The following is a 5,654-nucleotide window of genomic DNA, read 5'->3' on the forward strand; positions in this document are numbered from 1 at the left end:
CGTGCAAGAGGACCGGGGTTCAAATCCTGGTGCCGCACAATTCTCCACCGGGTTTAAAAAAGAAAAAAATCCGCGTGTCGATGGAATTGCATAACCAGGCCTGGAATGCGGCCTTATCTCGGTGACCAGAACCGACAACGCACTCTCTCACCAGAGCAGGATTTGGCCACCCTGGTGTAGTACTTGGCCACAACCTTCTATGATCAAACCAATTAACCCTCGGCCCTCAGTCCCCAGCGGCTGCAGAGCAACTGACCACGGCGGTGGTCAGACCTGTGACGCAGCAGAGGGTGCTAAGAATCTCTGGCTCCGGACAGGCCGCCATTGGAATCTGAACCTGGCAACGTTTAACGCTAGAACTTTAGCTAGTGAGGCTAGCCTAGCAGTGCTGTTCGAGGAACTAGCGGGAATTAAATGGGATGTGATAGGGCTTAGCGAAGTTAGGAGGACAGGTGAGGCGTATACAGTACTAAAGGACGGACACATACTGTGCTATTGCGGGTTAGAGGATAGACGAGAACTAGGTGTGGGTTTCCTCATTTATGAGGATATAGCTGGCAACGTAGAGGAGTTCGACAGTATTAACGAGAGGGTAGCAGCTATAGTAATTAGGTTGAATAGGAGGTACAAGCTGAAAGTGGTGCAGGCCTACGCACCCACATCCAGCCATGATGACCAGACCGTTGTAAGCTTCTATGAGGACGTAGAATCAGCAATGAATAGAGTAAAATCGCAGTACACTGTACTGATGGGCGACTTCAATGCGAAGGTGGGCAAGAAGCAGGCTGACGACCACGCGGTAGGTGACTATGGGATAGGCTCTAGAAATAGCAGGGGAGAGTTATTAGTCGAATTCGCGGATAGAAATGATTTACGGATCATGAATACCTTCTTCCGCAAACGAGAAAACAGGAAGTGGACCTGGAAGAGCCCCAATGATGAGATTAAAAATGAAATCGACTTCATACTATGCGCTAAACCTGGCATCATTCAGGATGTGGCCGTCCTCGGAAGGGTGCGTTGCAGCGACCATAGAATGGTAAGGTCTAGAATTAGCTTACACTTGAAGAGGGAACGGAAGAAGCTAGCGAAGAAGAAGACCATTAACGAGTTAGCCGTAAGAGGGAAAGCACAGGAGTTTAGGATAGCGCTGCAAAACAGATACTCGGCCTTAACTCAGGAAGATGATCTTGATGTTCATTCAATGCACGATAACCTGACATCAATAATTACGGAGTGCGCAGTAGAAGTAGGCGGTAGGACAGTTCGAAAAGATACCGGGAAGCTATCTCAGGTGACGAAAGATCTGATTAAGAAGCGCCAAAACATGAAGGCATCTAACACTACCGATAGAATAGAACTAACGGAGCTATGAAAGTTAATAAATAAGCGCAAGGTAGCCGACATAAGGAAGTTTATTATGGAGAGAATCGAGCATGCTATAAAGAACGGAGGTAGCCTAAAAACAGTGAAGAGGAAACTAGGCATAGGCAAAAACCAGATGTATGCATTAAGAGACAAGCAGGGCAATGTCATTAGCAATATGGATAAGATAGTTAACATAGCCGAAGAGTTCTACACAGACCTGTACAGTAGCCAATGTAATCAGAGCGCTAATGAGAAAGACAGCAGTGCACAGCAATGCGTCATCCCGCCAGTAACGAAAGATGAAGTAAAGAAAGCCTTAGAAGCAATGAAAAGGGGAAAAACAGCTGGGGAGGATCAGGTAACAGCAGATCTGTTGAAGGATGGAGGGGACATCGTGCTAGAAAAACTAGCCACCCTGTATACGCAATGCCTTATGACCTCGACTGCACCAGAAGCTTGGAAGAATGCAAACATTATCTTATTTCATAAGAAGGGAGACGCCAAGGACTTGAAAAATTACAGGCCGATCAGCTTACTATCCGTTGCCTACAAAGTATTTACTAAGGTAATCGCTAATAGAGTCAGGGCAACGTTAGACTTTAATCAACCAAATGATCAGGCAGGCTTTCGTAAAGGATATTCCACAACAGATCATATTCACACTATCAATCAGGTGATAGAGAAATGCGCAGAATATAACCAACCTCTATATATAGCTTTCATTGATTACGAGAAAGCATTCGACTCAGTGGAAACCTCAGCAGTCATACAGGCATTCCGTAATCAGGGGGTAGAAGAGCCTTATGTCAAAATACTGGAAGATATATATAGCAACTGCACAGCTACTATAGTCCTCCATAAAGTCAGCAATAAAATTCCAATAAGGAAGGGCGTCAGGCAAGGAGACACGATCTCGCCAATGCTGTTCACCGCATGTTTGCAGGAGGTATTTCGAGGCCTGAATTGGAAAGAGTTGGGAATAAGAATAAATGGAGAATACCTAAATAATCTGAGATTTGCTGATGACATTGCCTTGCTGAGTCACTCAGGAGGTGAACTGCAAATCATGATCAACGAGTTAGACAGGCAGAGCAGATCGATGGGTCTAAAAATTAACATGCAGAAAACCAAGGTAATGTTCAACAGCCTAGCAAGGGAACAACAGTTCACAATTGGCAACGAGAGCCTAGAAATTGTGCCGGAATACGTCTACTTAGGGCAGGTAGTGACAGCTGATCCGGATCATGAGAGGGAGATAACTAGAAGGATAAGAATGGGGTGGAGCGCATATGGCAAATTCTCGCAGAACATGAGTGGCAGTTTACCAATTTCCCCCAAGAGGAAAGTGTACAACAGCATAATCTTACCGGTACTCACCTACGGGGCAGAAACGTAGAGGCTAACGAAAAGAGTTCAGCTTAAATTAAGGACAACGCAGCGAGCCATGGAAAGAAAAATGATAGGTGTAACATTAAGAGATCGGAAGCGGGCAGAGTGGGTGAGGGAACAAGCACGGGTTAATGACATCCTAGTCGAAATCAAGAGAAAGAAATGGGCTTGGGCAGGGCATGTAATGCGAAGGCAAGATAACCGCTGGTCTTTAAGGGTAACGGAGTGGGTTCCAAGAGAAAGTAAGCGTAGCAGGGGGCGGCAGAAGATTAGATGGGCGGATGAGATTAAGAAGTTTGCAGGCAAAGGGTGGATGCAGCTGGCAAAGGATAGGGTTAATTGGAGAGACATGGGAGAGGCCTTTGCCCTGCAGTGGGTGTAGTAAGGCTGATGATGATGATGATGATGATGATGATGCCAAACAGGCATCTCTGACGCATGTACCATAGTAACTTGAAATTTACAGTTGTTTGGCCATGCACTTCGACAGTGCAAATAACGTCCGCTCAGAAGACTTGTATTGCAGAAGATAAATTGTATCGGAATTAATCTGCTAAAATGCGTGTAATCTCTTATGAAACCAACCAATAAGGAAGCACCACCCGTCGAACCACCGGGCGTGTTATTAAATTGTTATTTGGGATAAAAAATAACATTAACATTAAATCAGCCCTTCTTGCACCAACATCTATTTTTTTTATTTACATGAACAATAAATGAGAGTTTGGTGCTGCATAGCGGCTCCGGCTACGCCTTTTATGTTATTCATAGCAACCATTTAGTCCGGCGATGTACGTTTATGGTTTATGGGGGATTTAACGTCCCAAACCGACTCAGGTTATGAGGGACGCCGTAGTGAAGGGCTCCGGAAATTTCTACCACCTGGGGTTCTTTTACGTGCACTGACATCGCACAGCACACGGGCCTCTAGAATTTCGCCTCCATCGAAATTCGACCGCCGCGGCCGGGATCGAACCGGCGTCTTTGGGGCTGGCAGCCGAGCGCCATAACCACTCAGCCACCGCGGCGTCTCCGGCGATGTACAGTTCAAAATAACATAACACAAACACAAAGAGCACAAAACACATAAAACAGTCAAACGACAGGAGAAGTAACATTAATAAGCAAACAAAGACCTTGTATGTGACGAGAACAGTACACAATACATAAGAGATATGAATAAACAAGGATAGAAGACCTAAATAAGCTTATTTCCAGTACACACAGTAATAGTAAATAACAACGCTATTGAAGCACTCACTATAAAGAACAGAAAACAAAACAAAACTGAGTGTTTTTGGAAAACATAGCAAAAGCAAATAACAAAGACATTGAAGCACTCACGCACCGAGAGGTTAGAACTCTAGCATTGACTCCAACTCTACTAAGTTAGTATTTTCCAAGGATGCTGCGGTCCGAAAAGAATGCTGTCAATGCCACAAGTGCTCGCTTTTGAGTTCACATGTCAGCCACGGGCCTAAGAGCTTTAGTAAACTTAGGGAATTTTGTAAAGAGCGCTCATGTCTCTCTTTAATCCCGGCCTGAGCTTTTCGTGCACTCCGAAATCCAACAATAGGTGAGCCACATCCTCATTTTCTTGGCCGCACGCGCACATTGGGCTGTCTGCGTGGCCAATTCTGTGAAGTACTTCCTCTAAGCCGTTCCTAAACGCATGCGGTGAAGGAGTGTTTCTAAACTTCTGCTGATAGATAATAGAGTACTAAGCCACGGCAACAGATCGATGAAAAATTTTCCTTGTAGTGTAGTAAAGATCTTTGCCAACACGCCAAACATTTAGTTCTGGATTAAAACTGACAGAATGGTTACCACCTGTAACGGGAACTGTAGCTACAAAATTCGCGGCACGCATGGATTAATCCTCACCTGCACGAGGTTTTGCTTAGACAGCAGCGGCACGTGCCGCTGTACGGTCGATCTTGTTGAGCAGCGTGTTTGCTGCCAGATTTTGAATCGCATGTTACACACTACTTCGTAGCTCTGATGATCGTAATTCCTGACGTCAAGTTATCAGTCGCCGCAGACTGTGCTCATCCGTCCGGATTGTTCTGCACGCCAGAAATATTGGACGTACACAGGACACCAATAGCTGCGATATACAGGGTAATCAAACAAGATATTCATTAGTCCGGCGGCTAAATCTTTCTCACGTGTCACGTCATCAGACCGAACGATGCGCTCAACTGAGGTGAAGAGGAATAGGAAAAATGTCACGCTACTACACACATGCGCAAGCGCTGCCAACTGTCCAGCGCGCTTAATCTCGCCTCGCACTTTTCCTACGAGAGCTTTCTATCACATCTTCCTCCTCTCTTCTTTGCGTGTAGCTATGAGAAAAGTTGACCACGCCATGATTTCGGCAGAAGGCGCACGAGCAGCTCAACCTGCGGAACGAAGGCCTGAAGAAAAGAGAACAGTGACACGAACAGAACTTACGCCTGATAGCTCTAAAGAAGGATGGCCAGATTTATCTTTCGTAAGAACTGTTTGCCATTGCGAAATGTGGACGGTGACGCTAAATGGCATTCCAGAACGCCTCAACTACTTGGCTGCCACCATCAAAGGGAAGGTCTACTCGTTCGACTATTCTGGCGTCTATGTTTCGGACAGTAATGAAAGCGCAGAGTACCTCATCGACGTGTACACCTTCGACCCTGCATCGTACCGGTGGGATATCGTGCCGGTTGAGCCGCTCCACGAAGATGAGCTGATTAATATTATGGGCTGCAGCGTTGTAGCCTACGGCCACCGCGCCTACCTATGGGGCGGATGGAACACCAGCCCAGTGAACTTCGTACACCGCTTCGATAGCGTTGCCATGACATGGAGTCGTCCAGAGGTGCGGGGCGAAGTGCCGAGGCCACAAATCAGTCACTCGG

The sequence above is a fragment of the Amblyomma americanum genome, chromosome 10 (assembly GCF_052857255.1).
Source record: "Amblyomma americanum isolate KBUSLIRL-KWMA chromosome 10, ASM5285725v1, whole genome shotgun sequence".
NCBI lineage: Eukaryota > Metazoa > Arthropoda > Arachnida > Ixodida > Ixodidae > Amblyomma > Amblyomma americanum.